This window comes from Fukomys damarensis, unplaced genomic scaffold, assembly GCF_012274545.1.
Source record: "Fukomys damarensis isolate Sample0158 unplaced genomic scaffold, DMR_v1.0_HiC HiC_scaffold_34, whole genome shotgun sequence".
In the NCBI taxonomy this organism is placed as follows: Eukaryota; Metazoa; Chordata; class Mammalia; order Rodentia; family Bathyergidae; genus Fukomys; species Fukomys damarensis.
The window spans coordinates 14709350-14730019 of NW_022900946.1; the positions used below are offsets into that span (position 1 = coordinate 14709350).

Genomic DNA, 20670 nt, shown 5'->3' on the forward strand with positions numbered 1-20670 from the left:
TGAGATTGACCATCCTCCACCCCACATCCCCATCTCTCTTGGCTTCGGTAGACAGATGGACTGGCAGGCTGAGTGAATCTGCTCCAAAGCTGAAGCTGGCTGTGATGAGAAACAGACATGACTTGACTGATCGTACAAATGCATGTGAGGCACAGGACCCACTGGGGGGTTTCAGGGTTGTGTGGAAAGAAAGATGATATTACTAGAGGGTTTTACAAGTTCCTAATTTCTGCTTTTGAACCCTTGACTACCTGTGCATACCTGGACAAATGTAGTAAGTTTTTTGCAGCTCAGTTTTCTCACCCGTAGATAGAGATAATGCTAGCAATGATTTCTGCAGTTTGTTGTTGTGTGTGAAACAGCTACTGTGCCAGGTCTCTCTACATAAAAGCTATTCAGATGACCTAAGGCAAACTGTGGGCCACTTTGCATCCAAGTTTATTTGGGCAATCGTAGCTCACCAAGAAAACATGCATAGAATTCTTACTATGAGTTCAGCACATGGCAAAGAGGTAGTTGAAGAAAATTTCATATGGGATCTGTTTACAAGGTCTGAGCCACGTTATGGGATCTGAAACTTCCCCGGGAAGAGCAAAGGAGGGAGACCACCGACCTGTCAGTCTGAAGTAGAGGGAAGGAAAGAATCTTCCACATAAGCAGGGCCTGTGGGGGATAGATTGCACCCCAGAAACTCACAGAGGTGAGTACAGAAAGCTGGGGAACAATACCCACTGCTGGACCTGTGTCGTCTCCCCTCTGAACCAGACAAATCTGGAAGGGAAGATGCCGCCTCCAGTGGTTTCAGCTCTGGGAGCACAGAGAGGGCTGGGAATTATAAAGGGGATCCTCAGCGCAGCTCTGCAGGTGCTATTTTATTTCATCCCTACCACCACCCTAGACGGCTGTCCCCTCATTTATGGACCAAGAGACTAAGGTTTAGAGAATCAGAGCTTTGTCCAAGTTACACGCTGAGTGAGTGGAAAAGCTGGTATCCGAGCTGGGTTTGTCTGATTTCACGACTCACATTCTCAGGTTTTCCTGTTGCAGACAATTGCTCCTGTTTGTTCTTAGTGCCACTGTGATAATCTTACAGGAAGTGGCAGGAGGCCAGAAAAGCCCAGGACACACTGTTACCCACTTAGCCACTTGGGTGATCTTTTGGAAACATACCCCTGAACAGCCATTCACTCACTTCTTTCATAGCTCCCACTGTCTTTGAGGGAAAACCATACCTCCTTCTTATTCCTCCATGAGTTACAATGTCTTCTACTCCCATCTGTGCTCCCTGTGCTCCAGAGGCACGGAAGTATTACACAGTATTACACAGTCCCTATGCGTATGTTGACTTCTCTACTAGAGAAATGTGACCAAGAGACAGACCTACAGGTATACGAGCACCTATTATGAGGTTTATCCCAAAGACCTGGCCCTCATGATGATGGACGCTGCAGGTGTGAAATCCATAAGGCAAATCAGCAGGCTGGAGACTCAGGCAAGATTTTGTGTTGCAGGCTTGAAGCGAAATTTCTTCACCTCTATGATACCCAGGTTTTGCACTTAAGTCCTCCAACTGGTTGCATGAGGCTTACATTGCTGAGGGACATCCTCAGCACTTGAAATCAACTGATTGTAAGATTAGTCGCATCAACAGATTGCTTTCACAACAACAACTAGATCAGTGTCTGATTAAATAACCGGGTTTTATGGTTTATGCAAGTTAACACATAAGACATAACAGCAACCTTTTGTGCCCTCATACCTTTGCACAAGTTGTTCCTTCGGCCTGGGCTTTCCTTTTGGTCTTTTCAGTCTTGGGACCATTAGTACAACCTTGTAGGGTGTCTCTCGATTTCTCAAGCAGAGTAAGACTTCCCTCCCCTGTGTGTCGATGGTCCCAGACTTAGTCTGTCATAGCACTTACTCCACTTGACAGCAAATACTTTCTCCCATCCTCCCCAATTAGACTAAGCTTTCCTGGGGCAGTGGCTCGGTATTTTCCCAAATCAGTGTCCCTGGCATCTAGCACATGAAAGAAGTTCCATGAATATTTTTACTATGAGCCTATTTGTTATAGATAAGAAGAAGAATGTAAAAGAAAAAATAATTGAAGCTCAGTGGAAGCACAGGGAGATTTTACTACTCATAAAATCTCCCGGTGCCTGCATTTTATGTTGCTCAGCCCCTATTTCAATATATTTCCCTCCCTGCTGCTCAGCCAGTCAGGGCAGGGATGCTAAGGGACCCACGGGGCCCTTCATTACAGTGTTACAGGGCAGGGATGAAAGCAGGCAGGTCTGTCACCATCCACAGCCTTTCGTGAGAGGCTGTGCAATTGCTGTTCCTTGGTAGGTGGCATTTTTTTCACCTTCCTGCTGGAAAACACCAAGCAGTTGTAAATCATTCCATCAAAGCTGTCTGAGAGATAAGTGCCTGGGAATTGGGAAGGGCCGTGGGGACTTGGGACATGCTCCTGTCCTCCGGAGCCAGGCAGGGCTACTCGGAGGCTCAGCAATTTATGCTGAAATGCAAAGTGCTTTGTTCCTGAGCTCCCAAACCACCAGATGTAAGAGCAGCATTTGTTCTTACGGTAGGGGAGAAGAGACAGGGAACAGGTCTTCTGGGACAGCTCTCCCAGGACAGCAGATCTTTTAGCGCTCTGGAAGTGTAATGGTGGGGGTGTGAGCACTTTGATAAGAAAGCGAAAATCTGTATCTGAACTCATTTAGACTTTGGAAAATTATTGAAATGTGTTCAACACATTCTACTTACTGATATAATAGGGAGCAAAAAGAGCAACTCTGTGGAGTCGTTATAAGGATAGGATAAATGTATTAGCCACCTTCCAGACACTGCGACATGTTGCCTGACATAAACAACTTCAGAGGAGCAGAGGTTTCTTCTGGCTCACAGTTTCCGAAAGTTCGATCCATGTTTGACTGGTTCCGTTGTTGTGGGCCTGAGGTGGAGCAGAGGCTCCTTTGCATGGTGTAGTAGGGGAAAGCTGCTCTCCTCATGGCAGCCAAGAAGCAGAAAGCAAGAGAATGAGCCCAAGAGGGAAGGGCCAGGGACCACACACAGACCCCCAGGTCATGCCTGCGTGATCTACTCCCTTCGACTAGGCCCCACATCGTCAGCTCTCAATGATGCCATCGATTTATGATCTCATCGGTGGATTCGGCCAATGATGAGTTTAGAGCCCTGATGACTTCATCACTTGCCCAAGCCCCACCTCTGAACATATGTGCTCTGGGGGGAACATTTTAGATCTACACCGTAACACAATACAATACAATAAATATGTATAAAAACCCTTACAACAATTCCTAGGGTGTGGCAGCCACCATGTAAAAGTTCGCCATTATCACCATGGTCACCATCACCACCACCATCACATCATCATCATCATCATCGTCATCATCTTTACTAAAGGTATCATATTGTCTGGCCAAATATTTACAGATCCTGCTGCATACCAGAATCTTGACAAGGCTCTGAGAATATTTAAATATACAGTCCTCTGCAAGAAGCTGGGCACACCAACCTCCCACAGGGAGTTCAACAAAGCCTTGTGCAAGGGGCATAGAGAATCAACAAAGGCTTCCAAGATGATCAATGTTTGAATCAACTCAATAAGAGTAATGGAGAGGGGAAGGAATTGACAAGACCAGCAAGGTGGGAGCCAATATGGGTGAAAGACAACATCTTGGGCAGTAACAAATCATGGGGACCAGAGTTCAAAGATTCATTCCAGAAGCTCCGTGACCCCAAGCAGATCCTGGGCCAGGCTATAAGAAGGGAACCGATGACCCCTTGGTCCCTAAGTTACTTTTATAACTACTGCAGATTCCTGGACCTCAAGACTCTAACATCTGTTCAAAATGGGTGAAAATTTCTCCATAAGCACCATATACTCTCCATAATATCTGTAGGAATGTGGATAATACTAGATAAATGAACCCCAGGTAAATTGGTTCTAGAGCTCTGTGAAGTCTCACAAGAAGGAAAAGTCACCACTCAAGCTTCTAATCTGCAAACTGAATTTGGGTCTCCTGATTCATCCCATAATGTGCTGTATTAAAGAGCTCTCACTGAGTGCGTTTCCACTTGATGTGCCTGGCATTATTCTACATGGTAAACACTCACTGTGCTATTAAATCGTCTCAACAGCTACACCTCCTTTATGGATGAGAAAATTGAAGTTCAGAAAGCTTTACTGGCACATACAGTTCATGCAGAGAGTGAGTGGCAGAAATAGAATTCAAATTTCATCTGGCAAAATAATAATCCTTCAATTATCCTAAAACTAACCTGTGCAATACGGTAGCCACTAGGCATATGTGCCTATTTATACATGAATTTAAATTAATTTGAATTAAACAAGGTTAAAATTTTAGTTCCAAGTTGCACTAACCACATTTGAGCTGTTTAATGGTTGCTTGGGGCTAGTGGCTACCAGAGTGAACAGTACAGACACAGAACATTTCTATCGGCTCAGAAAAGTTGCTGGAGAGAACAAGCAATGCCCTCCCTGTGCATCATGTGCTATCGGGAAATCAGGTCTTATTTAGCTGTGGCTTTACAACATCATATTTAAGATGCTCCTGAGACACACAGACCTGCCTTCCTAAGGTCACCACCCAGAAATAACCCATTTGTAAGTCAGTTAAGCAATATGAGTGATGAACATGTGACTAATCAAAGCAGAAGGCAGAGAAAGAAGCCCCAGAGTATGGCAGCTGCTCCAAATGTGGAATCCGCACCAGGAAAATAGCAGGTGAGCCCAAATGAACATCAGCTCACTTGCAAGTTATGCCTTCCCTGGCCTCAGGGCCACAAAGTTGTGCTTCACAGTATTGCTTTCTGCCTTCATCTACATCCCCGAAAGGTGCCTGATGTAATAATCCCTTCTAGACAGGCCTTCATTTAGTTTCAGCACAGGTCCATGCCTGCTAGGTGCCAGGCTCACTGCTAGGCTCTGTGGCAGAGGATCCCATTGGGATTTTCACTTAACACCTGGTCACAAGACCCAGGCTCAAGCCTAACTCTGCATCTCTTTGAGATCTGGTGTCACTTTGTAGCTCTGGATGTCAGGTCTAGACTATCTGGAAAATGAGACCTTAGAATACATTAATGATAATTGAAAAAAATGACGTATGTGAAAAATACCCCTCCAAGCTGAAAATGCTTCTCCCAAGTCATTATTTCAATTTAACTTCAAAGTACCTGCCTTGGACTCAATTGGCTCCAAATGACCAATGCTGAAGGGGGTCTTGGTTCCTCTTGTTTGAGAGCCTATTTTACATACTTGGACAAGTGGATACAAACTAAAATGACTTTTGTGAGTGGGTAGTAACCAGAGAGAGAGAGAGAGAGAGGAGCACTGGGTTTCACAAACTCTACATCTCTCCTTTTCCCACTGTGACCATCTTCCCACCTCTGGCCAAGCTGAGAATCTCTCTGCCGTCAAGGCTTGAAGACCAAGTGGAATTTCATTACCCAAGGCTAACAATTAAGGCCTTGGAGTTCATTTGTGGCGTCCCCATCATGGACCAGATCACTGGTACCCGTGTTGGTATTCCATCTGTATACATAGACCCTTGTTGTATGAAAGGAGAAATCCCAGGGAGAAGCTAAGTCTGTGATCAAAGCCTCACCATTGGTAATTGGCAGAGAAGGCAACCATGTCTATCTTCACATCTTACTATCTCATGGGACATGAATAACTGATAATTGTCAATGGATACAAAAAGGGTGGGGAGAAAAGATGCTCCAATTGTCTGTGCTAGAGCAGAGTACTACTGGCTTCCCTTCCAGGCACTGATCAAAATGCCCAAAGGAATGACCACCATTGGTTGTGTTATTTTGCTTAATCCCTCCACCTGGCCGAGAGGAAGTCATTGCTAGGGCAGAGCCTCCTAGGAGAAGGAGGTAGAGGTGGTCACTGGAAAGTTTTCCAAGCGCAGCAAGAAGCTCCTTTCCTACCTGAGCCTTCCATTTTCTCCTGTCTGGATCCATGTGTTTAACCTTGACATAATACTTAATTTTTCAATGAAAACACTTCTGGAGGAATTCTTAATTGTTATGACTTGTATTCAGATGCCATCCCCACCAAAGCTTCATACAATCATACGTGCACTCATACGTGCATAAGACTTTTGAGAAATACCTGGATTATCCATGTGTGATGCTGAATTAGTCCACTGATGGGTTAATAGCTGGGTGTGAGGTAGGGAGGTGAGGCCTTGTGGGAAGAGCTGCCTCCTGCCTACCCTGCCATGGACTGTTTCTCCTCTGCAGCACCTGTCGGCCATGTCACTCTGCCTTGGAGCCAGCTGACTATGGACAGACTGAGAGCTAAATAAACCTTCTCCACTTTAACTTGTGGGTGTCAGGTATTTTGTCTCAGTGATGAGAGTAATGAAGACAAATGTTTGGTACCAGAGAAGTGGGGTTGTAACTATGACGCTTCCTGACCGTGTGGTTCAGTTGCTTTGGAACTAGCGTACGTGAGGAGCTTGGAAAGCTTTGGAGATGTCAGATGAAGAAGCAACCCTAGAACATGGTGCTCTAACATAAACTTTTCCTCCTTTAACTTGTGGGTGTCAGGCATTTTGTCCCAGCAATAAGAAAGTAACAAAGACACTAATTAAATGAAGAAGAGATATCCTCAAGTTATTTTTAAGGTCGACACTAACCTCTGTTTCCTACAAGGAGAAGAAACTGAAATCCACATCACCCTTTCAGAATGATCAGGCTAATTTTATTTCTGTATGTCCATTCTAGCTTCCCCCTCCTCTGCCTCCTCTTCCTGCTAATCTCTCACCTTCCCTTTCCATTTATTCTAGCAAGTTTTCCTCTGATGTTTAGAATATACCTAATGGGGAATGGAGGGCAGTATTTATAAGAGTCATTAGCACTCGGTCATGCACTCGCCTTCAGTCATTAATCAGCATCCCTACATTTATTTCTAAGCTGTGATCACTTTGATTCTCCAAAGGGTTCCTTGTATTTTGGTTTAAAGCATCAGTCCAGCTTGGAATGCTTCTGTTTCCATCAGGCATGCACTGTATCCCCAGACTACACAGCCCCAGGTACCTGCTGGACACATTACTGGTAAATTGTGTGCATCTTTCATAACATTCAACAATGCTTGATCTTATCTTATTGACATTTCTACTTTCTTTATCACTGGAATGTAAGCTGCATGAGAGCGGCGACATTCTTTACTTCATCGCTATTTCCCCAGAACCAAGAAGTGACACTAAATAAATATTTGTTGGACGAACAAAGCACAGAAGTGGCACGGCCATCCCTATGAAAGAAGCTAGTTTTTCTTTTTTATTTCGAATTTGAGATGAGAGAAGGAAAGAGCCAGGCGTACTCCTGCTTGCCTATAATCTCAGCTGGAAAGGAGGAGGAGGCAGAAGGATAACAAGTTTAAGGTCAGCTTTGGCAGCTATTTCAAAATGAAATCTTTTAAAATGCTAGAGCACTTGCCTAACATGCCTGTCGCCCTGGGTTCAATCTCTAGCACTGGTGCAAGATTAGAGAGAAGGGAAGGGAAGAAGAGGGGAGGGGAGGGGAGGGAAGGATAGCTAACATTTATTTCTTCAAGAAAAACAAATGAGAAACATATGAATCTGAGCACAGTAAAATAAAACTGCCAAAGAAGAGCAAATTAGTAAATACTTTATGTACAACTTGTGAAGATAATTTATACCATTGTTTACCAACCACTTGAGATGCGTTTTATATGCATCATTTCACTTGACTCTTCATAACTGCCTTGTGGTATTATAATTTTTTTTTTTTTGGTGCAGAAGTAGCTATTGATGAAACAACCAAAGTGTACACTGGTTAGGAAAACAGCCAAACTCATGTAATAGCAGAGTGGTCTTCACTGTCCTCGTTGCACTGCTATCTTCCTCAATATGAAAACCAGCATTTACAGTGATATCGACACCATTCAACTTAATATTTCAACAGAATTGGAGTGACCTAAGCTAAAGAACACCCCCAAAACAAAAATTAAAGCAAAGGAAAAACTACAGCTCCCTCTCCTATCTTTGTGTTCTAACAAGCATTTTGCAATTCTTAAGAACTTAAGAATTTCCATAACCGATTCTTTTCTTTTTGCTTTCCCAGCCTTAAAATGTATTTTACCACCTGTGCTTTTCCACTTACCTACTTTGTTAAAGCTCTCTTGACAGCAGTCTAAATTTCCCCTCTTTGTTACTGAAAATCTCTGTGTTACGGGATTTGGGATAATGCTACACCAGAGCTCCAAGAGACCAGAAAACCTTGTGTATTCTGGCTCCTACTCCTTTCTTCTTTGGCATCATCTAGATCAGTTCCAGACACAGAGAAAAGACTTCATAAATATTGCTTAGTGGCAAATACAGCGCACCAGATAGAGACAGAATCATAGGATCTAAATGCCGTGGGGGAGGAATGAGAGAAATGTATAGGCACCAAAGTGGGAAGGTCCAGGGAGGAGAAAGCAATGGCCTGTACTCTGCAATGGTAGAAGGGATCAGGACTCAGCAGCACCTGGGGACAAGGTCAGTGTAGGGCAACTCTGGCTTCAAGACAAGTATGTTCTACTTTCAAGAAGCTAAAATGATTATTTGTAGAGAAGGGTCCTTGTAGTGATGCCCATGGGATCAGATCCAACATAGTTACAAAACTTCACTTAAGGCTCTTTCAAAGTCCAACTGATTTCAACAAATTCTACCCGAAGTCCAGTTCCATGTTTGCCTTGAGCAAACATAAAAAGCAATGAACCTTGGGGAAAGTGCTTATGAAGCTTTCAACCTCAGAGATTGTGGCGAGTGAGCATTGGGTCACGCGAATTTCGTCCCTAATGGATGGGGATTTGTCTGTTAGCTGCGCTCTGGTCCTGTCTCCTGGCCAGGTATAATTGCCTGCTTTTGTTTGAAACAGGATAAGCCAATGGATGCACTAATTTTGTAGGGCTGCAGCAACAAATTACCATAAAGTGTGTGGTTTAAAACAACAGCAATATGTTGTTGCATAGTTGTGGAGGGCAGGAGTCTGGGACTGGTGTCAGCAGGCCATGCTCCCTCTGAGGGCACTTGGGGATCATCCTTCCTGTGTTTGCCTGGCTTCTGGTACAACAGCCCTGGTGTCTCTTGGCTTGGAGCTGTGTCACTGTGTCTCTCCCTCTGCAGGTACATGGTGTCCTTTCCCATGTGCCTCTATCTCTCTGCTTATGAGGGTAATGGTCATAGATCAAGACCTCACCCTGATCCAGCATCACCTCTGTAGAGGCACAGTGACACTCAACAACTAGGTCACACACCAAGAGGTCTGACAGGAGACTTTGTTCGGGAAGGCAGGTCAGGGAGAGAGGAGAGAGGGAAGAGAGAGGAACAAAGAAAGGAAGGTCCTTTTATTGTTTTGGGGCTGGGCTATTGCTTATTTATGAGAAGTGGGCTACTTTTAACCTATCAAGAGCTGGGTTGCCTTTTATGGGTTCAGTCCTGCAGAAACTTAGGTTTGACTCCACCGGACGGACTACTGTGGCCTTGGGACAGGGGAAACTAAAGATAAGAGCATGAGGTCATTTTAAGAGGCAAGAAGAACCAGGAAAATGCAGCCTGTGATGGCACTGTCAGGTCCTTAACAATCTCAACTTAGTTACTCCTGCTGATGGGATGGTGTTTGTAAATAAGGTCTCTCTCACAGTAGGGTTAGCCTTGAGGCATATCTTTAGGGGAGGAAACGCTTTGACCCACAACAACAATCCACCCGGTTATATCAAGCAGCTTTATTTTGGTGTGAGCTCTGAATTGACTTCTCAAGCTCTTTGACCAAAAGGAACCAGAGGACTCTTGGGTACAAGAGCAACAGCAATGCGGATTGACAAAAAATTGGTCTCTTCACATACAACTTACTGGACTGCAGGATGTCTCTGGGTTTCTGGATTTAATTGAATCAATTAACACCTTTTTAAAATAGATCATGACGGCTCTTGTTTCACCTTCTGGCCAGCCTGCACAGAGCACCATACTTACCCACCTCATTCACAAAGGAGTAATCTAAGGCCTGGAGGGGTTAATGGACCCCCAGCCCTCTTTAAACCACCATAGATAGTGCCAGGCCAGGCAGTGACCTACTTATGTTCTTGCTCTGAGAATCAACTTTTTGTCAGAATATGAGTTATGGGCAATTACTTTCTCTTACATATAAAGTGGGAAAAATGATCTAAGATTGCCTTTGTCCTTATTTTTGGAAGCCTTTTAGGTTCAGAGGCGCCTTAAAATCAGTCTTCCCTGCTGTTTCCTCAGTTCCTTGTGCATAATTGCAACATACAATTGTCATTCTCCATCTGAGCATCCTGTTTGCATGTTAAGCTTCTCCAGAAGACCATGAGCTCCTAGAGGAAGAGCAAACTTCCCCCAAATCATTTTCAGTTATGTGGCACAAAGCACACCAGGACCGCATTTCAGAACCACCTGGGGAACTTTAAAAGTATTGATGCCTGACTTCCACTGCCAGAAATTATGATTTAGTGGACCTGGGATGTGGTTGGGATCTGCATTTTAAAAGCTCCCTGTGCAGCGTTGCTATGCAGGCATCCAGGACTGAGAATCACTGCCTGGACACCTGCATTGAGATCTGGGAGCAATTGTGGTGTCTCTGCAGCTAACGTGTATTGATTCTGTACTATGTGGTTCAGACACGGTGCTTTGTGATTGACAGTGCAATCTTTCACTCAGTGATACAACCGTTCGAAAAAGTAGCAACCATTGCTGCCTCGTTTGGCACAGGAGAAAATGAAATCTAAAAAGGTCAAATGCTCTACCCAAAGCTGCCCAGCTAGTAAGTGGCCAGAGCCTGGTTGTCAGCTCTCTTGACATCTGGACATCTTGACAGTGTGACGCTCACCAGGCTCTCTTCTTCCCTCTTTTGGTCCCAAGGAGATGCTCCTTAATTACTGAACAAGTCAGTGGAACCTCCAACATCTGTCTTCACACTTCACATAAGTCACATGGGTTTTCCCAGGCATCTCCAACCATAATAAGCTACCATAGTAAACCAGAGCCACTGCCTGCCATCCTATTTTACAACACAGGGCCTCGACCCTGCCCTGGGGTGCTCATATGTTTCTGGGGCCCTCAGGACTGCTGCTTAGGGGCCTAGTTCAGGGGTCCTCACTAGGCCAGTGGTTGTCCATCACTCATGCTTCCCAGGGCTTCATTGACCGCCTTGCATACCCAGTAGTCCATAGGGAAGTGAGACTCAGTGAGACTCAGTGAGACTTTGGCTGGGGGATTGCTTGAGACCATGTATGAGAAGTACCCCTCAAACTTTAACATGGATGCAAATCACCAGGGGATTCTGCCCACATTGACTGGGGAGACAATGAAACTTATCACTCAGGGGTGCAGATGTTGCTGACTCATAGACCTGACTTTCAGTAGCAAAGTTCAAGGTATCTTAGGCAGAATAGTTTGTCAGCCAAATTTTTATTGAATCAGCTCTTTCTACTGAGGAACCTTCTTTCTTCCTATGATTAAGACATCTGCTGACCTTTACATCATTTCAGTGGACATGAAGAGGCATGGCCGAATCTGTCTTAAGCTCAGCCTGGATCCTTACTCCACATAAGTAGAAAGTAAATTATAAGCACGGTCCCAAGTATAATTTTCTATGAACCTCTCTCTGCGAAGCCTAGGACAGAAACATCGCCACGGTATACGCTCAGTAAGTATGTGATAAATTTAATTCCACTTAGAATCAACTGTGAGTCATTATTGCATTTGACATCAGTTCAAGACATTAATTGCCTTGGGTAATTCTTAAATATAATTCCTGAGTTTCTCAAAAGGAGAGTCAACTTATGGACTCTGATGGATAAAGCTGATCATCCCAGTCTCACGAAGGTGTAGAAATAGTCACTGACGGTTGACTCGGCACAGAAAGCTTGACATAAATTATTGGTATTGTTAGTGATTGCAGGTGCTTCCCTGCCATAAAACTGAATTGTATATTCTCACTATTAACCAACTAATGAATTCATCTCATAAATATTTATTGAGCTCTTAGCAAGTGCTCACTGGCGTTTCAGGTGCTGTGGATATAGTAGTGACAAGACAGCTAGATTCTCTGTCTTCATGGGCCTTAAATTTTAGCAGAAGATGGATAATATAAGGAAAGTTTTAGAATGAAAAAGACACTTTAAGAAGGCTGTGGGGGGTGTGAATATAATAAAGCAAAGATACCGGAGGGTAATTTTATTTGCAGGCACACGTTTCAATAGGAACAACTTGGACAATGTTCAGAGAAAATAAGGAAGCTCAGAACTGAGCCCTGTGTAATGAACTCCAACGGAGAAATAGCTAAGTAAGTAAAAGAGGGTGCAGGGGTAAAGGGGAGCCTGAGGAATAAGAGGGAGCCCTGGGAAAGTTCAGTGTCTCAGATCCAAGAGAAATATTCTGAGAAGCAGAGAGACTTTAACCAATCTGAGAAGATGCTGCTTGGAGAAACATGTCCATTGGACTTGCCATTGAAGTCCTACTACATGCCACGCATATATTTAACAATTCTCACAACATTTCTGGAGATTACATTGTATTTTCCCAAATTTATAGATGAGAAACGGTGTTCTGAGGGGAAGTGACTTGTCCAAGATTACAGATAACAGGGGAAGGTGAGGGGCTATATATCAAGGACGGTGACTCTGTGCTACAAATCATACAGGCACAAATGCCTTGAGGCCAGATACCCTGGCCCTGAGTCACTGTGTGTAGGGACCCATGGTGTAGCTGTTCAAAGGGCACCATATAAAAACCAGATGGCAAAACTTGGACTTGGGATTTCAAGCACACCACAGAAATGAGGTTCATCGCTTCTAAGGTTTGTTTTGAGAAATATGAGAGAGGTCTATGCCAAAGTGCTCCCACAGTGTTGCACAAGGTATATATAATAAATGCCAATTTTCTTTTTTTTAAGTTCTCATCCTTCTTCATTTTATTCCCCAAAGAGGTACCACTAATAGGTTGGGGAACACGATCTGAAGTTGAATGTGTTAAAGTCAGTGCATTGAACAAGTACATGCAAAACCTATTTGTGTTTTATCCTAACTAGGGATGAGGAGATTGGTATTTTTATTCCAAATTTTTGATCAGAGCCAGTGTCCGTCAATTATGTGATCTTAGGGAAATCTTCATGTCAGCCCCTGCTTCCATGTAACATCTTGGTGCTATGGACAGAAAAGCCAGATATCTTTGCTATAAAGGCAAAGGATATCTGTCTTCAGGAACCTTGCAACTAAGATTCCTGAGAATCCATCTCCATTGGGCTTAAGCCCAACAGGGAATGGTACTGGCTGACGTGACAGGAAGCCCAGTGATGACATCAGGTACTGTTGGATCTGGGCGCTGAAATGACTTCGATGGGAACACTTCACCCTCCATCTCTTGTCTGGTGTCTTCTGTGTTGGCTTCACTTCCAGCTTCCCTGTGATGACAAAGAGGTGACCCACACCGATCTTACTTCTACCAATTGGCCCATAGGCAGCTCCAGGTTTCACTACAATTAAGTGGTTCACGATGTGTTCATTTGAGCCAGAACACTTCATAATAAAGCAGACAATTGATGAGGAGCTTTTGCACCCCATCTCTGTGCTTCCTTCTGGTAACAGAGTCTCTCCTGCCCTTCCTTCTCATACCTATAGCCCGTGTGGCCACCCATTCTGATCCCACCTGTTGTATCTTCCTCCTCTCCTTGGCATCGCTGTGTTCATCTGTTTTCTCACTGGTGAAAACAAAAGGAAAACAATGATAACAATATCAGTCTTTTAGGATTTCTGCAAAGATTAAGTGGGAAAGATTAATGATCCATGAAAATGCCCGACAGACAATAAATATCTCTTACTTTGTGTCATCTATTAGTTCTTGCCATATACAACTGAAGTGTATGACATCACGATTAAGAACTCAGATTTCCAAAGCAGAATTTGAGTTCTGCCTCTTCTCTTTCTGGTCCAATGACTCTGAGCAACTTTGCCAATCTTTCTGTAGGAAAAATCGGGGGAAAGGCAGGGAAAGTTAAAGGGCCTCAGTGAAGTTTCTGGCAAAGGAAGAGTTAAACACCTGCTAGGAGGTGTAGCTAAGAAAAGCAAACAAAGAAAGCTGAGAAAGCAGCCTGGCCCACTTCAGCTCAAGGCCCAATTCTCTCCTGCCTCCATCTCTAAGCAAGAAAGGCATGGGGGTGCTATGTTCTAAAAAGCCTCACACCTAGACACTCAAGCACCTATATATGTACTTGTATACATTATTCTCTCACTACATCAATATACTAAAATGCACATGTATCCTTCTTACTAATTCAGCCTGGAATGCAACTCTGCTCTAAATCTCTCACAAGATAAGCACCCAGACAGCACATAAAGACCACAGAAGGCTTATCCAAGAACCATACACTGGGATAGCTTTTCCTTCTCTGGAACCTCCTCCCTTGGTTTAGGAATGACCTGTTCCTTTCCAGTAGGGATTGTCATCTCAACGTGGCGGGGGCAGCTCAAATATGGAGGATTATCTTGGGTGCTTTGTTCACCTGGACTGGTTCGATGACCGAAGAATCTATATCTAACCCCTTAAGCTCGGCACTGCTCTCTGCACTTTGGAGCACGTGCACTGAAAGTGCAGCTCCGTTTTTGAGCCACCGAGCCTGTGTCCAAGGCCACTGTTTGGTCTGGGCACAATGACCAATTCCATCGCTGTAACAATAAACTGCTTCTCTCGAGTGACACCCTTCAGATACTTGGTGGCCTTTCAGATACCTATACTCTTGATGGCCTGGGCAGCTTCACAGCTGTTCTTTAAGTGAGGGAGAAGATTTCAGTCTTGATTTGCATGATTTTGTGGGTTTTCTGGGTCAAGAAAGTAGCGAACCTTTTTCATCGTTCCCTGCGGGCCTCTTACAGAAGACTTACAATTCTTAATACACAGCAGCTCTCAGGACATCTACCACGTTAAAATATCACACATATATACTCACAGCATGTTTTCTGGTCCATGAAATGTTGCAAAAGATCCTAGCTTGGCACCGTACAACTAACAAGCAACAGAGGCACCTCTGACATCAGTATTCCTGCAAAGCAGAATTATGAATTTTAAAGTTTTAATGTTTTACATCTTGAAGAAAACATAAAATTGAACATTGAATCACTGAAATGTCATCAAATACTGACTACTGCTGGAATAGTATTATAGTCTCAGACACCTGCTTTGCTAATGTTTATAAAGCCTTATAAAAATGATTGCCAGTATTCAACTTCTTAAGGAGTCTTACGGTCTTGAGTCTATATACTTTTCATAATGCAGTTTGGTTCTGTGGATTAAGCAGAATATTATTCCCATTTTTGAGATGAGAAAGCCAAGTCACAGAGACATACAATATCTCAGTGTAGTCATTCATTTGTATAGTGTGGGAGACTGAATCAAAATCCTAACATTTACCTCTTTTCATCTTGAAATCTTAAGCCACTAATATAAGACTAAAAATATTATTTTCATCTTTTTTTGTTCTTGAGATTATGCTATCTTTGAATGTTTAGAGAAACAGCATGAGTAATTATAGACAAATCCTCATGTTTGATAAATTGTACTTGAGAAGTGGAAGATGTTGCCCAACCCATTGAGCGGTGCTATAGTTTGTATCTCAAAGCGCCCTAAAAGGTTGACGTGGTTGAAGCCCTTTTCCCCAGCCGATGGCACCACTGGGAGATGGTGAGACCTTTAAGAGGTGTGGCCTGATGGGAGTGCTCAGAGGGGACTGTGGGATGGTGGTTTCATCCTATAACTCTAGGCTTCCTGGATCCTGTCAGGCAAGCGGTTTCCTCTGCCCTGCACTCCCATCATGATGTACAGTGTTGCCACTGGCTCAAAAGTAATGGGTCTAAGTGATCATGGGTTTCAGGCCATGACACCATGAACCCAAACAAGCTTCCCTCTTTTTAAGTTGATTATCCCTGGTAATTATACAGTAATCGAAGGCCAACTAACACACTTGGCATTACTTTCCCCCTTTTTCCACCATCTTATTCAGAGTCTATATCTTATATTTGCTATCCCTCCTGAAGTATTAAACACAAAATAATTTAGTTCAATAAAGTGTGTATATTAAATGTTACTTTAGTATGTAATTTTAATATTTTTATTGAAATCATGCACCAGTTGAACAAAAGCAGGAAAACTCATAATTGGCTAGTCCTCCGCACACCACCAATGCTATAACCTTCACATAATAACAAAAATGACAGTCCTTATCTCATTCTATTTTTTTCTTATAGTTCATCCCATATTTCTAAGTAATGTGATCATGTTTCAATTTGTGTATTCACAAGTTTTACATTTTCCATCGATTTCTTGCTGTGATAGATGATGATTTGGCTCCCTATGCCACTCCCTCTCAAATCCACGTTTATGTATATGTTCTTCTCATGTGAATCCTTACCTGTTCTTTTTTCTTACTCTGTCAACTAGAGATAGGATCTAAACTCTCCCCTTAACCTGTCTTGCACTTCCACTTGCCAAGTTTTAATAACCTTTTTTATATTATTTTCAAGACTGATAGTATTTATCTGATGAGCAAAAATAACTACATATCATCACATCTAAGGTGGTGCAAACTGCAAAATACCCCACTTATTTTTCGTGTACTAGAGAAAGGAAAAATAACATATTGTAATTTCAAAGTGCCACATCTCCATTTCAGAGTTGTTTAAAAATATATCATGTAACTTTCAGACATTAGTTGATGGTATTATGAAATGGCACAGTTGTTGGAGAAACAGTTTGGCTGTTCCTCAAAATGTTAAACATAGTTACAATGTTCTCAGTAATTCCATTATATAAAAATATAAAAACCCATGTCCACACGAAAACTTTCAAGGACATAGAAGAGTGCAACCAATAGGATCAAATCAATATTTATAGAACATTCCATCCTAAACCAGCAGAATATACATTCTTTTCAAGTGTCTATGTTCTGGGAACACCATGGCCTGGGTCATGAAACAACCCTCAAGAAACTGAAAAGAATTGAAATTATGTGGTGTGTTCTCCAATTATAATGGAACCAAAGTAGAAATCTATAATCGAAAGTTAACAGGAAAACCTCCAAATAACCAGAGACTAACTGACCTATTTCTAAGTAACCCATAAGCCAAAGAGAAAATGTCACGATAAAATTCTTGAAAGATACTGGACTAAATAAAAAGAAAATCCATTGTATTAAAATGTGATATACAGTTAAAGTAGTACTGAATGCATACATTAGGATCCAGGACAAGTCAAGAACATAGAAAATGAAAAGCAAAATAAACTTTCTCATCTCTGAGACCCAATTACCGCACTCCACTACTTGAAGGAGGAGGGGTTTAATTAGGCTCACAGTTTGTAGAGGTTGCAATCCATAGTGGGCCAGCTCCAAGGCAAGAACAGCATGATGAAAAGGTCTGGGCTGAGGAGAGCTGGCCCCCTCATGGCATCTAAGAAGCAGAGAGAAAAGCGAGAGGTTGGGTAGGGAGAGAAACCTTTCCAGTCAGTGCTCTTACCACACACCCCACCTCCAGACAGCATGTCAGCTATCAAGGCTCATGGTCCAATCACCTGCAAGACATATGAGGCTTTGGGGGCCATTGTAGATCCAAACCATAACATAAACCCATGCAACTCAGGGCAAAGGGAAAAAAGAAATAAGTATAACATCCAATCAATGAAACTGAAATCACTCAAGCAGTAAAACAGTATAGAAAACCAGTAAAACAAAGGGCTGTTTCTCTGAAAAGATGGATCAAATTGATACACCTCTAATAACACTGACCAAAAAAAAAAGAGAGAGAAAAGATACAAATCAGCAATATCAAGTAGAAAAAAGGGATTTCCCACAGGCCCCGTAGCCATGAAAATAAAAGATTGCTATGAACAATTCTACACACAGAAATGTGACAGCTTTAATAAAATGGACCACATCTTTAAAAAAACATAAATTACCACAAATCACTCAATATTAAGTAAATACTGTGCAGAGGTCTATAACTACTAAGAAAATTGAGTTTGCAACATACAATTACTAAAAGAGAAACCTCCAAGCCTTCACATGTTTTCCTGAAATTTTTAACATTTTAAAAAGCAACACAAATCTATACAATTTCTTCCAGAAAATAAGAGAACAGGGAAAACTTCCCAATTTATTTTTAGAAGTTAGTGTTATCCTAGTACCCAAGCCATAAGTAGATACATATTTTTTAAAGGGCAGACTGTGTCATGAATATAGACTCAAAACTCCTTAACTAAATGTTCTCAATAGAATACCCCCGGATTTTATTTATGCATGAAATCTAAAATGTCAAATTCATAAAATCCTAGAACTTAGCAATATATTAAAAAAGAACTCACACACCTGATCAAGTTTCATTTTATGGATGCAATATTTCAAAATCAATCAATGTAATTCACCATATTTATAACCTGAAAAAGAAAATCATATGATCATGTCAATTTGCATACAAAAATGTCTTAATACTTGCCATCCATTATAGTTTTTAACAAAAGCTCTTATTAAAAAATCAAAATAAAGGGAGACTTTCTAAATTTAATAGACAAATGTGAATATTTTCCTATTTAGATTAGGAAAAAGATAAAGATAACTATTCCCTTTCACTGACAGTGTTCTAAGTTCTAGCTCATACAATATGGCCAAAAAAGAAAAAGACTCATCCCTATTTGCAGACTACATGATTACAGTTGCAGAGAACCCCATTTTTTTTTACCAAAAGTAAAATGACAAAAGCAGAAACAACAAAATCTCTTAGAACCAATAAGTGAGGTTTGAAGGGAACCAGATTGCTCTAAAATCTATACACAAAGGCAAAGGAATAAGAATAACTAAAACTATTTTGCAAGAGAAGTAAAAAGTAGGAGGGATCAATCTAATGAGCTTCAAGATTATTAGAGCTGTATTCTGCACTGCAAAAGAAACCATCAACAGAACAAAGAGACAACCTATAATGTGGGAAAAAATCTTTACCAGCTGCTCCTCAGACAAAGAACTATTATCTAGAATATATAAAGAACTCAAAACAATCATCCCCCCAAATATAAAGACCCAATTCAAAAATGGGCATCTGAAATAAACAGACATTTCTCAGACAAAGAAGTAAAAGCAGCAAGTAAATATATGAAAAAATGTTCCACATCACTGGTCATTCGAGCGACGCAGATGAAAACAACACTGAGATTCCACCTCAGCCCACAAAGAATGGCTACTATCAAGAAATCAAACAACAATAAATGTTGGCGGGGTTGTGGGGAGAAAGGAACCCTTCTCCATTGTTGGTGGGAGTGCAGACTGGTACAACCACTATGGAAATCAATATGGAGATACCTCAAAGAGCTGGGACTAGAGGTTCCATTTGACCCAGCCATCCCTCTGCTGGGTATCTTTCCAAAAGAATTAAAAGAATCATATCACAGAGATATATGCACACCTATGTTTATAGAGGCACAGTTTGTAATAGCTAAAACTTGGAAACAGCCCATTTGCCCATCAGTTGGAAACTGGATAAAGAAGATGTGGTTTTTCTATAAAATGGAATACTACTCAGCCATAAAGAATGAGAAATTAGATTCATTTATGGGAAAATGGATACATATTGAGGCGGATATACTCCCAAGTAAAATAAATAAATCACACATGTGTAAATACCGAATAGTTTCTCTGGTGTGAATAAACTATAATAGTACGTATGATCCTAATGATATAATGGACAAGTCAAATAGGAAGAAAGGGGCTAAAGGTGTAGGGAAAGTGGGAAGGGTAGGGGAAAGGCAATAAGGGAAAAGAAAAAAATATGAGAAAATGAAAATGAAGTGTTTGTAAGTGGGGAGGGGAGGAGAGGGTGAAGAGAGGGCAGGGACAATGGAAAAAAATGAGAACCAAGACCTGTCATGTAAAGGTACAAGATCCCAATAAATGTAACTGTACTGTATCCCTAAAATGTACCAGTAAACTCAATGAGGAAAAAAATTGTTAGAGCTGTAGTGAGCAAGGCTGTGTGGTACCAGTGGAGGGTTAGACACAGAAATAGACTCACATCCATCTGCCTTTCAACAAAGGTCCAAGGGTAAGTCAAAGAGGAAAGACAGACTTTTTAAACAAAGGGGGCTGGGGAATAAAGAACTTCCACCTAAATTTATACATTACACAAAAAAAATCAAAATGGACTACAGACTTAAATGTAAAATCATGCAAACTTGTAAAAATATGAGAGACCATCTGCTATATTTTTGAGTAGGCACAGAGCATCCTCTAGTTTCCTATGGGTTCAGGCCTTGGCCCCCAGCTTGACTATTGGAAGGTGGTGGAAACTTTAAGAGGAAGGGTCTGGAAGGTTTTGGGTCCTTGGAAGTGTGTCCGTGAGGAAGGCCTGGAATCCCAGATGCTTTTATTTCCTCTTCTTCTTTTTTTTTTTTACATCCTGGCTGTGAGGTGAATGCTTTGCTCCAACACATATGTGATCTACCACAGGATCCAAGCAACATCACCAATGAATCATGTACCAAGACCTCCAAATTGGGAACTTAAACAAAACTTACCTCTTTTTAAATTGATTATCTTGAGAATTTTGTGATAGTA

The 20670-nt window shown here is 41.9% G+C and overlaps 1 long non-coding RNA gene across 1 annotated transcript; it reads right to left on the reverse strand.

The window, feature by feature from the left end:
* Positions 1–13166: 13166 nt before the first annotated feature.
* LOC104852368 lies at positions 13167–17567 on the reverse strand. The gene is made up of 5 exons (XR_777463.2): positions 17425–17567; positions 15028–15120; positions 13903–14042; positions 13731–13782; positions 13167–13485 (listed from the first exon to the last, which is right to left on the reverse strand). It is a non-coding gene; the product is annotated as an uncharacterized LOC104852368 (long non-coding RNA).
* Positions 17568–20670: the final 3103 nt, after the last annotated feature.